Source organism: Dipodomys ordii, unplaced genomic scaffold (genome assembly GCF_000151885.1).
Source record: "Dipodomys ordii isolate 6190 unplaced genomic scaffold, Dord_2.0 Scaffold17, whole genome shotgun sequence".
NCBI classification, from domain to species: Eukaryota; Metazoa; Chordata; class Mammalia; order Rodentia; family Heteromyidae; genus Dipodomys; species Dipodomys ordii.
Window position 1 is genome coordinate 25,639,433 of NW_012267233.1, and position 13,639 is coordinate 25,653,071.

The window sequence follows — 13,639 nt, forward strand, 5'->3', positions numbered from 1 at the left end:
ACCCAGCAATCCCACTTATGGGCATTTACCCAAATGATCACAACCAAGGCCATACTAAGAGTACCAGCACAACTATGTTTATCACAGCATTATTCACCATAGTTAAGATATGGAACCAACCCAGATGCCCCTCAGTAGATGAATGGATCAAGAAAATGTGATAAACACACACACACACACACACACACACACACACACAATGGAATTCTATATTCTATGTCTCCACCAGAAAGAATGACACCGCCCCATTTGTTAGGAAATGGAAAAACTTGGAAAAAATTATATTAAGTAAGCCAGGCCTAAAGAAACACATAGGTCCCATGGTTTCTCTTATTTGTAATAACTAATATATGTCTAGGACAAGCAGAAAAGGTCAAAAGCTATGTACATATGACCATATAAGATGATCCTAAGTGAAATGAACCCCAAGTTAGGGACACAAGAGGGTTTATCTTTGTTGCTGTTGTTTTTAATGTATTTATAATGTACTATGTGATTTTTTTTGTTTCTTTTATACATTTTTTCCACCATGGTATAATCCCTGTTGTCACTGTATTTTTTCTGGTGCCCTGCATCTTGTATATAAATTTTTTTTAATTTGGGGAGGGGAAGGGAAATAACAAAAAGCTGAAATAAGTCTACAGGTTGACCCATTGTAACAATGAAAAATATACTATGTTGAAAATGAACTTTACAACTTGGGGGGGAGGGAGGAGTTGTGGAGGTGGGAAGGGAAGGGATGGTAGGGGAAAAACAAAGGAGGGGGTAGCAATGCTCAATAGGGAATGTACTCATTACCTTGCTCATGTAACTGTAACCCCTCTGTACAATATCTTTACAATAATATATATGTATATATAGTATCCTCTTGCTGGGCACTGGTGACTCAGGCCTTAATTTTAGCTACAGAAGATCTAAGAATCCTACCACAATCTGAGGAACATGGTTCAAAGATAACCCAGGCTGGAAAGTCCGCTAGATTTTTTTTTTCAATTAGCCACCAAAAAGCCTGAAATGGAGCTGTTGCTTGAGTGGTAGAGCACTAGCTCTGAGCAAAAACCTCAGGGAGAACACTCATGCCTGAGTTCAAGCCCCAGGACCTGTACACATGTGTGGGCATAGACACACACACACACACACACACATACACAAATTATCCCCTTGTGAGACATACCTGTAATTCCAGCTACTTACATGGGGATAGCTCAGGCTAAATTAGCAAGATACGTTTTCTGAAACACAAACTAAAAGAAAAGTGCTAGAAATGTGGTAGCCATGGCAGACTCTCTGCCTAGAAATGAAAGGCCCTGGATTCAAACCTCTGAAATACAAAAGGGAAAAATAGTTATTCTCTCCGGTCCTCAAAAATCCACTGACTGAAATAAACGAAGCGGAAGAAGTAATTATGTTCAATGCTTCTTAACCTAATATGCAAAGGAACCATCTGGGACCATTGTTGGACTCCAGATTTTGGTGGGGGTCCTGGTAAAAGGCTGAAGTTCTTCATATCTCGAAACTGTAAGTGATGTTGATTCTGTTGGACTGTCCATCACAAGTGGTGACAAAAGTCATTCTCACTATTGGTGTTCATCATAATCATTTGGAGACTTCTCAAAACATTGCTGAGCACCACATCATGGGTTTTTGCTTCAATGGGTCTGAGGGGTAGCCTGAGATTTCACATTTCTTTTTTTTTAAATGCATTATCTTTAAGTGGCTATATGAAGGAGTTTTGATTCAACCTATCAATTTGGAGATTTCACATTTCTAGCTGGTGTCCAGGTACTACTGCCGCACATACCCCTGAACTGTACTTCAACAATAACAGCTGTATATTCAATGATTTGCCTTTTTTACTCCTGAAAGAAACCGGAGATCAAGACACCAATCTGTAGAGGAAACCCCACTTGTGGCAGCTAATGCCAGATGGCTTTTCATCTTGCCAGGACTTGGCCAGGACTCCTTCTGCTACTTCTCCTACTCTACTCAGTAACCTGTGCCAATTTCCATCATTCCTCTTCAACTCACCAGTGCACTATCTATTACATAACAGAGAAAAGGAAACATTGCATTTCTGTGCAGCCCTCCATTCACAACCATATGAGTATCTACATGCATTCTTTTTTTTTTTTTGCCAGTCCTGGGGCTTGAACTCACGGCCTGGGCACTGTCCCTGACCTTCTTTTGTGTAAGGCTAGCCCTCTACCACTTCAGCCACAGTGCCATTCCTGGTTTTTGTGTTGGTGTGGTACTGAGGAATGGCACCTGAGGCTTCATGCTAAGCAAGCACTCTACTGCTAAGCCACATTCCCATCCTCTCTACATCCATTATTTATTTTAATTTAATTTTATTGTAAAGATGCTATACAGAAGGGTTACAGTATCATGAGTAAGGTAATGAGTACATTTCTTGTTGAGCATTGTTACCCTCTCCTTTGTTGTTCTCCCTTTATCCCTTCCCTTCCCCTGGACATCCATTCTTGAAGACCATTCCTTAGAGAGACAAGTGAATGCCCATCTACCTACACAAAGGCTCCTATTTGGATTCTGGATTGTGCTTACTTCATTCAGTGGGTCTTCTTCTTCCTTGGTTTTCTAATTTTTATATTAATGACACTAATTTCTTTCCATCTTCAAAAATCCTTTTGTCCTGCTTCCTTTACTTCTTCCTTAATATCACATTTTTGGAAAATGAAAACAAAAATCTGAAACACGCTCTCAGCCCTTCCTCAGTTCTCATTTCACAAAATGACAGCAACCTGGTTTTCTCCCTCTTGTTAACATCAACACCTCATTGCCAAATCTGGTGGCAAATTTCAGACCTCAACAACAATCTCAAAGGCATTTGTGATTACCTGGGCAAACATCACACACATTAATGTTTCCAATAACATAACAAGGTGAGTAAGATCCAAGTAGGAAAACAAAAAGTTCAAAAACTTAAAGAATTAAATTCACAAAGGTGATAGAGTTTCCAAGTACATAAACAGATGTTGGGACAACCTAAAAATTAGCAAACAGGAGATTGCAACTATTCTAGACTGGAAGGACAAAAGGAAGATGTGAGCTTACCATGGCCAATGGCTCTTGTGACCTATACAAAAAGTAGAGCTAGCAAGGTAGAACCAAGGGGATTTCTTGTCTTTGGCCAAGCCACGCCAACAGTCACTGAGAACTCCTGGGAAAAGAAACTATGGAAGTTGACAACTTGTGACAAAGCAGGGACAGTGGAAAATGGATCTGATGACAAAATAACACTAGCATGGTGCTTATATCAGCGAACCTACTCCATATTTCTGTTGATCTGTTTCTGTGTGTGTGTGTGTGTGTGTGTGTGTGTGTGTGTGTGCGTGCGTGTGCGCACACAGGGTTCAATTCCAGTACCTTGTGCAGGTTAGGCAAACACTTTACCACTGAGCTACACCCTTCTTTTATTTGGAGACAAGTACTGAGGTTTGAACTAAGAGCTTTGTGCTTTCTAAGCAGTTACACTACCACTAACCATGATCCTGGTCCTTTTTTGCTGTAGTTACTTTATTTAGGTTAGGTTCTCCTATTTTGGCCCAGGGATTGCTTTGGACTACCTATGCCTCCTGTGTAGCTAGAATTAGGACATATTCCATTATACCAGGCTTATTTGTTGAGTAGGATCTCACTAACTTATTTGCCTGCCTGACCTTAAACCAGAATCTACATTCTCATCTCCTTTTAACCCTGAAATGCATGATAATTTTGAACAAGGAGTTTTTCACATTTGTTTTATATTGGACCTTACAAGTTACATAGGTATCATAGCTCAAAATATATCTAACGCCCAGAAACACAAGCTAAATGTTATTCTGAAGGATAACAGCTCAAATATTTAGGATGACATTGGATTTTAGATTCTATCACATATAAATATCATAGGTATGGAATGATTACCTTTGAGTTACATAACAGGGATACAAGGTCATTGAGAACAACAAACAGAATATGAGCTGAAAATGGAAGAAAGTGGGCAGGAAAATATGTCATTAATAGAACAGAAACCACCTTCATGAGAAAAATGATTGAAATAATTGTGATAGGGTGGCTGGAACTGTGCAAGGAAAACCAATCCAGAAGAATTAGGGAAAAAAATCATGGTTTATATGATAACTATCTGTTTCTTTTTTTGGGGGGGGGGTCCGGTCGTGGGGCCTGAACTCTGGGCATGAGCACTGTCCCTGAGCTCTTCAGCTCAAGGCTAGCGCTCTACTACTTGATCCACAGTGCCACTTGCAGCTTTTTTGCTTATGTGGTGCTGAGGAATTGAACCCAGGGCCTCATGCATGCAAGGCAAGCACTCTACCACTGAGCCACCTTCCCAGCCCCAACCATCTGTTTCTTCTAACTAAGAATTGAACAAGGGGAAACATTCACTTGTTTGTTTGTTTGTTTTGTTTTGTCATAGGGCTTGAACTCTGGGCCTGGGCACTGTCCATCAGCTCTTCAGCTCAAGGCAAGCACTCTACCACTTGAACCACAATTCCACTTCCAGTTTTCTGGTGATTAACTGGAGTTAAGAGTATCCAGACTTTCCTGCCCTGGCTAGCTTTGAACCATGATCCTCAGATCTCAGCCTCCTGGGTGGCTAGTATTACAAGCATGAGCTCACGTAGGACTTTTGAAGAAAACTTTTTTATGTAAGTGTGGCTCATTAGACATAACAGTAACTTAGCAGAGACACAGGATTCTTTCTAGAGTTTTTTACTTAGTTACTCAGCCTCTTTGCTCTTTCCTCATTCTCCTTTGTTTCTTGTTAGTCCTCATTATTCTTCTCTTTCCTCTTAAGTTTTGGAAAGAGCAAGCAAGGGAAATGTGATTACCTGATGCTTTGTTTGGAATTCCAGGTAGTCTTAGAAGTCAGCTTAGCATACCATCAGGCAAGAAAAAGTATGACATCATGGTTGGAACGCTATGACTATTCAAGTAAATGGAACCATTGGTAGCATAGAAAGAATGGAGTTTACAGGCAGAAGGAAAAGTACAAGCAACTATACCAGAGTTTTTACAGAGATGAAAGAATAACTCACAGCTTTGCATCTAGTGGGGAAAAAGAAAAAGATTAGGAAGGCTGCCACACCCATCCACTGGCCCTTCAACCCCCAAGCACGTTGTGAGCAGAAAAAGGCATCTCAGCTACATAGATTCCAGGAAAGTTCTATCCGCTAGTATGTATGGACAGCACTGAAGAATGTTTACATTCTACAAAGTCTATCTTGCTCTTATTTTCCCCCCTATATTTACAGGCATAGCAACAGAAAGAAATTTACAACTAGCTGTTGAGAAATTCCAGTGGTATTTATATCAGCATGTGCTGATATCTCATTATGGTTTGTTTTGTTTGGGTTTTGGCTTTTAAGACCCTCATAATGGGTGGCTGGGGTTAAGTCAGGCACTTCTTCCCCTGGAGTAGCTTGAGAGTAAAATAACAAACAAAGGAACTAAAATGGTGTAGACCAAAATAGTGCTGGTGGCAAAAGGGGTAGATTAGGAACGTTTGACATTTTAACCACCCTTGAACCTGAAAATAGCTTCCTAATTTGAAACCTGATGAAGGTAATAAAGGAGAATTGTCAAATATAAACTAGGCATTCAAAGAACAGTCAGCTTTTAAAATTAGGTAGATTAGAGAAAACATAGTTACAGTAGTTTGAATTTGGATTTGTAGCAAAGTATTGCAGTTGCTATTTCTTTTGCTTTAATTAGTCCAGCCAGATTCATGTAAATCAGGATGTGGGAAGTCCTTTGGAAGGTACTGCCCTGCATGATCCAGGACAGTAGCCACTAGTCACATGTGACAATTTTCATACACTGAATTAAAATTAAATGCAATTAAAATATCCATTTCTCATTTGTGATGGCCACATTTCAAGTGTTCTATAACTGCAATAACTACTGGACAGCTCAGATATGGTTTGTTTGTTTCTTATATCACTGAATGATGGGTTAGCAGATGAGCTATTGTCTTAATGTTAGACATACTCAAGGCATTAATGTAATTCAATACACCAATTAATAGCATTGCTTATTTGAGGTGTTGTGGGAATTATTATTATATAAGCTAATAACTTAATAACTAAATAAATGAGAATAAAATCTGAAAACCAACTTTTAAGAATTCTTCTCAGGATCCTGAAGGGATTATGAGACTGGGTGGGTTGATTCCCAACACATGGCACCAACATCACTCCATGGGAACTTGGAGTCAACACTAGGTTTTTACCCTCAGTTCTCTGGGTCAAGTGTGTGTGTGTGTGTGTGTGAGAGAGAGAGAGAGAGAGAGAAAGAGAGAGAGAGAATATTATGTGGCTTGAACTAAGGGCCTGGGCACTCTGAGGTTTGTTGTTGTTCAAGGCTAGTACTCTACCACTCAAGCAATACCTCTATGACCAGCTTTTTGGTGATTAATTGGAGATAAAAGTCTCAAGGACTTTCTTGCCCTGTCTGGCTTTGAATCATGATCCTCAGATTCTAGCCTCCTGAGTAGATAGGATTACAGATATGAGCCACTGATGTCCAGCTCTATGGGTCATTTTTTTTTAGGTTTCTTTTTTTTTATTGTGAAAATACTGTACAGAGGAGTTAGAATTACATGGGCAAGATAATGAGTACATTTCTTATCAAGCATTGTAGCCTCCTCCTTTGTTTCTCCTTCCCATCCCATCCTCCCCCCCCCCACCAAAGTTGTAAAGTTCGTTTTCGACATAACGACTTGTATGTCTCATTGTTGCAATGGGTCCACCTGTATCCCTATTTATCTACTATTAACTATGAGAAGATGTGGAGAAGACCATTCAATAAAGAATAAAGGCATCAAAATGAACAGAAATTGGCAACTTTGGGGAAACAGAGGCTGAAGAAGAATGAACAAAGTAAAAAGTAAACTATGATTAGTGTGCCTTCAAAGGGTTCAAAGAGAAAGCTAGATTTCACATCTTTGAAATGAGAGAAAACTACAACAAAGAGGAACAAAGAGTTAGGAAATATTTATATATGTATAGGTATGTTTGTGTGTGTGTGTGTGTGTGTGTGTGTGTGTGTGTTGTGTTCCTAGCTGCTGAGGAGGCTGAGCTCTGAGGATTTCCATTCAAAGCTAGAATAGGCAGGAGGGTCTGTGAGAATTCTTATCTCTAATTACACACACACACACACACACACACACACACACACATAGTGGAAGTGGAGGTGTGGCTCAAGTGGTAGAGTGCTAACCTTGAACAGAAAAAGCTAAGAGACAGCACCAAGCCTGAGTTTGAGTACCTAGTACTAGCATAAAACAAACAAATAAATAATGAAAGCGTGAACATGGGGAGAGAACAGGGGTAAGAATTTGTAAATATAATCATTAAAGAAAGACCCATAGATAAAGCTAAAGATTTCAGGAAGAGACTGTGAAGAAATTTAAAGACAAGCAAAGCTAACGAAGTATATATTGAATATATGACAATAGGGTTTTTATTGTCAAACGCTCACAAAGTGGGTAAGAAAAATATTTAGGGTGATGGGCCAAAAATAAGAAGAATTTGCAAAAGGTAAAATAAAAGTCAAACCTATGGGGAAATCTTCTTCAGTGATCAAAGAAGTAAGTCAAAACCAAATAGAAGAGTAATATTGGGTTGTGATGTAGCTCAGTGGCAAAGCGCTTGCCTAGCAAGTGCAATGTCCTGGGTTCGATCCCCAATACCAAAAAAAGAAAAGACAAAAAAATAACAATAGAAGAGTAATATGAATGGGGGAGTTTGATTGAAGTACATTATATGCATGTTTTAAGACTCACAATGAAATCCCCTTATACAATTAATTATGGTAATAAGAATATTTTAAAGGCAAAATAGGATTTGCTGGAACACTTAATCAAAGTAGCATAAGGCGAGAAAGATGGAAAGAGTAAGACATGATCTAAGTAAGAGGGTGTGCAAGATGCTGGCCACCTCCCACGGTTATCTGGGTGTAAACTGAGAGTCGTCTTGGAAAATACACCAAGACAAGCAGCACACCTTTAAATTACTTATTCCATGTCTGAGAGTCGTCTTGGAAAATACACCAAGACAAGCAGCACACCTTTAAATTACTTATTCCATGTCTGGCACTGATTCTAAGGCAATAATCCAAAAGACATGTAATGGTTTCTATACAAAGATTTTCAGTACAATACTTAAATAAGAAGGCATGGTGGGATCACAGCACAGCTTGACAGAATATTCTCTAGTAAAATTTATGCTAGGAAGAGCTCTTACTCTTTTTTTTAAAAAAAAATTAACTGTGTAATATTTAAATACATTCTTTTTACAAAGACTAAAAAAAAAAATTAAAGAGAAAGTGGGAAACTTCTTTGCCTCTGCCCTCAAGCCAATTCAAGGCAAATTGTTAGAATGTAGCCTTCTGGGCCCCAACTATACCTCTGAAATCCTACTAAGTAGCCCTACAAAGTACATTTTTAAACACAAACAAAGTCAAGTTGTAAAAAGGACTTAATTCCTCCATACCTATGTTTCCCCAGGCTCAGCTCCATCTGGATGAGTTCCCTGAACTTATAAAACTACATCTTCTTTTTTCTTTTCTTTTTTGTTTGATATGAGTAGGATTTCATTTACTGGTACCAGAAAGGTCTTACTTACATGGAAAAATCAACATGAAAAGGAAAACAGAGATAAAAACTTATAGAAATATGAAAATGTCATCAGTAGAAAATAAGGGTACATCTTGGGTTCAACAAAGGTGGTTAATATAAGTAATACAATGTAGCAACTCCTTGGTCTGCAGCCATTAAACATCTTAACAGCTGAAGAAGTAACTTGCAAAATAAGAGAGCAGCCATTAAAAGCATAATTTCATGATTTCTATATTCTCAGTGAAGCAGAGAGGGCCGAGAAATTAAAGGTAATATGTCTGGGAACAGAGATGGCCATTCTAAGACACAGAGAGCTTAGAGGAGATACCCACAAACACATGTGCAAGCATACCTTCACTGGCACATATATTCCATTTTTGGATTTTAAATAATGTTTAATTGGCTTAATCAGGAAAAAAAATAATTCCGATTGATACATTTTTGGAACTCAAGAGTTAAAAGACCTTAGAGAGCACATTTCAGCCCTTGGTGAACCCCCAGTTGGGGATGTCACAGGTGGAATTAAACTCAAGTCTCTGGATTCCAGCCTGGTGTTCTAGCTATTGTATCTGAAATGCCAAGGTGAGAGAACTAAACTGGTGGGGAAACAACAACACAGAGAAACACACACACACACACACACACACACACACACAATAAGCCAAGACTGGATTTGGGGCGACATTCTGAAGAATTATATTAAAACTATATTGTGTTGTTAAGTGGAATTTAATTGCTCACAGAAGAAATATGTGTCAGGGTGGAAATTTGTGCTTGGCTCAGCCAGACTTTCAAGTTTAAGGTCGTAATGGATGAGCTATTCTCTTAACCTTCATCTATTTTTCAGATGGTGGGTGACAGTCATCATCTGAAATCATTTTTAAGTTTCCAGAAGTGTGAAAAAATGAACCTGATCTGACTTTTAAAACCTTTGTAAAAAGGCAAGTTTTTACATCAAGTTAAAAAAATAGTTTTAAAAAGGAGCTAGCAGAACTCCAACTATCAAAAACCCAATATTTAAAGTTCATTAGGGCTGGCCATCAATGGCTCATGCCTGTACTGCTAGCTGAGATCTGAAGGTCGCTGTTTAAAGCCAGCCAGGGCAGTCATAGTGGCCCTTTGGGGATTTTTTTAGTTCTGATGAATAAAATAACCATGCTTTCCCCCTCTTTCTCTCGCCAATTAACCAACAAAAAGTTGGGAGTAGAGCTATGGCTCCAGTGGTAGAGCACCAGCCTTGAGCAAAAAAAGGCCCTGAGTTCAAGCCTCAGTATCTGCATAAAACATAAAATTTATTAGGATACAAAAGATCTATCACTGGTAGGTGAAACTTTTGCTGTGTTTCTGCCTTGATAATGATTATACCTTATGATTTAGGGTGATGATGATTATTTTTTATATCTTAAAAAGTTGGACATTATATCAAATTGAGCCTGATTTTCTTTAAGAATTTTTCAGATGCTTTTGCATTTCTTTGGGGTTCAAAACTCAAAGGTTTAAAAATCACTAAGGGGGCTGGGAAGGTGGCTCAGTGGTAGAGTGCATGCATGCATTGCATGCATGATGCCCTGGGTTCGATTCCTCAGCACCACATAAGCAGAAAAAGCAGGAAGTGGCTCTGTGGCTCTAGTGGTAGAGTGCTAGCCTTGAACTTGAGAGCTGGGGGACAGTGCCTAGGTGCAGAGTCCAGGCCCCACAACTGGCAAAAATAAATAAATAAATAAATAAATAAATAAAATCACTAAGGATCAGAAGAAAACAGATACAAGGCAGCTGGTTCTCTACAGTTATGGAGTACATTTACTCCAAAGCTCACCCTTCTTTGCCCTTTCTCTTTAGTACTTTTTCAAACTTTGCCGTCAGAACAGACTAGACAGCAGAAAGGAGAAGAAGGCAGAGTTCATTGCTATAAGTTTTCACTCAGATTTTACTTCTCACCATTCATTCATTCATTTGGCAGCACTGAGGTTTAAGCTACCCTCAACCCTGTTTGTTTTGATATAAACAAGTGCACATCTCTATAATAATCCTCTAACTCTATGTATACCTCTTCTGCTTTAGTTTTCTCTGCTTATTGCATCTATGAAATCCAATTTTCACTTTTATTCTTTGGCTGTTGTGTATTTCCCTCCTCCCAAGGAGGACTGTCTCGATTACTGTTGCACACCAGTGCCAAGTGCAAGGCCTGATGCTTGGCAGGAATCAACAAATACCTGTGGAATGAATGATGGAATACTTTAGATGTGTAGTTGAAACCGACTGCCCTGGGAAACACAGAGGCTCACCTGGTCATGTTTGGAGGCTGATGCTAAATAGAATGCTAGATAGCATTCTACTTAAGAATTGTGGGGAAAAGAAGCTACAGTGACCCTTCCCAATGAACTTGGCACCAGGAGATATTTCTTGAGTTCTGAACCACTTTGACTTCTCAGCTGCTATCATGAATGAAGTGGATTCTGAGCCTGACTAAGAAACAGTTTCTTGACTTCAGACGAATTTGCTCATTGGACTTTATTTCCTACTAAATGTTCTTTGATTTCCTTTGGTGGTCTTCAGTGGCCTGTGCCTTGCCTACTTGTTACTGCTTGCCCTGCCCATCCAAATCCTTCTCACCCCTCAAAGCTTCTTTCGTGACATTTAATAGTCTGACTTCCAAGACCAATTTTTTTTTTCTTCAGTCACAGGGCAATCTATTATATGTGGTTAGGGAAGGGATGTGTGTGGGCTTTGCTGAAGTAGCTTGAAAGAACAAACTGATTTCTAAATGTAGATGGCAGTTTTGGAAGAAAGTACAAGAGTGTGCCATCCTCCATTAAGCCACAAATACCAATCACTGATTCATTTAACTCTGCATTTACTTTCAATTCTCTGGAAAACATTTACTTTCTTTCATCTATAACAACTTCAGATACAAAAAGCATTATCTTGGCCTGACCATGGCCTCTTGACAAGCTATATAAACACATTTTGCTAGCTATTAATATTTCCGGGTTTATTAAAAGAGAGTTACCTTGGTATTTTTCAAGAGTATCCCAGACTAAGTTGTTTAGGTATACGTTACTAATAAATTTAGTATATTAGGCCTTTTATAGGACTCTGAATTCCTGAACAGAATATTCACACATGAAAAGCTCAATCAGAAAGGATCATGATTTGATGGGGTTTAGACAACATGAATCCTGTGGTAGTGTCTTCATTAGCAGATGTGTTGTTGTAAAAGGGTTTTTGTTAGAAACTTTCACTCTAGAAGCTCAGGAAGTGCCGGAAGAGCTTTGGGAATGGAAAGGAAGGGGTGAATTCAAAAGAAGGCATTTCAAAGCCGGGCGCTGGTGGCTCACGCCTGTAATCCTAGCTACTCAGGAGGCTGAGATCTGAGGATCCCGGTTCAAAGCCAGCCCGGGCAGAAGAGACCGTGAGACTCCTATCTCCAATAAACCACCAGAAAACCAGAAGTGGCGCTGTTGCTCAAGTGGTAGAGCGCTCGCCTTGAGCTGAAGAGCTGAGGGACAGCACCCAGGCCCAGAGTTCAAGCCCCACGACCAACCAAAAAAAAAAAAAAGAAGGCATTTCAATCAGAAACAAGGTTTGGACTTGTGGGCCACTGTCTCTAGGGATAAGGTAGAGAAGAGAGTTAAAATAATGCCTCTATTTTGGGACTGGATGGTTATACTGTGAATGTCATTACCTGAAATAGGTCTATCAGAAAGATAATTTGAGTCAGGGAGAACAAAAGTTCATTTTAGAGTCTTTGTCATAGTCCCCTCTTCAACAGCTAGAAGACACTCAAAGTGAGCATTTAATGAACCATGTTCAAATGTCTGAAGGGTGTCTGATGTTAAATCTCCACCAATAGCCTGGTGCCAGTGGCTCACATCTATAATCTTAGCTACTCAGGAGGCTGAGAATTTTGGTTCAAAGCCAGATTGTTATCTTTAATTACCTAAAAAAGCCAGAAGTAGAGCAAAAAAGTTCAGGGGCAGCACTTAGGCCCTGGGTTCAAGCCCCAGTATCCCCAAAACAACAACAACAACAATCTTTGCCAATAATTATCCAAGCATGAAGGCAGCTTTCACACTGGCCTCATGGAGGTGGTGGCCAGAACATTGATGGAGAAACTAAAGAGTAAATTCTAGAGCATGATTTGAATGCAAAGAACACCAGTTACTATATAGCCTCACCCTAACAACAGTGTATATATAGCAATCTAGGTTTGCTTTGTCACACCTAAAAATCCTCCCAAAGTGACAAAAGTACTTTATTATAGGGAAAACTGGATATGTGCTAATTTCCAGGTGTAGGGTTTGGCTCATATTAATTTTTTTCATAACAAATTCAGTCTTGAACCCTAATTTTATTTGCTTCTCCAAAGGCCTGGGCCATGGTAGCAAACAGGACAGGTTGGGTTGAAGAATGAGTGCAAAGGGTGCTCTGGGCATCAGCCCTTACTATAAGATACTGAAGATAAAAGCTCAAAGACCCATTTAGCCCAGTGCTGAGAATTCAACAGGCAAGGCCTGGTATGCTGTGTCCAAAGAAATAAAAAAGTTGGTAGACAATGTCATGACACAGATTTCTCAAACAATTTAATGACTGTGATTTCTGGAGGGAATGGACCCAAACCTCCAACTGACACCGCTCGGCTCCCCAGCCCAGACAAGCTCCAGTATAGTCCCTAAGCACAGAGGTAATCCACCCAAAACCACTTCCAGTCAATCTCTCCCAGCAAAGTCTCCCCTCTTCCCTCCAGAGGAAATCGTGGGCTGCAGGTTAAGCATTTGCCCCTATGCCTTGGAGCCAACAGCTTGGAAGCCACAAGATTTTTGGAGATTGTGGGTAGAGGATATAAATCCAGTCCGGGTTTTGACTGAATTGGGGGGGGGGTGCCCGAGGACGGCGAGGACTGGCTCTAGAAGAGGGGGGCGGTGGTGGAAAAGACTCCACACAAACAGCTCGCGCCCAGGGACCGCAGCGGTAGGCCCGGAGCGCGCGAGCGCAGCGGCC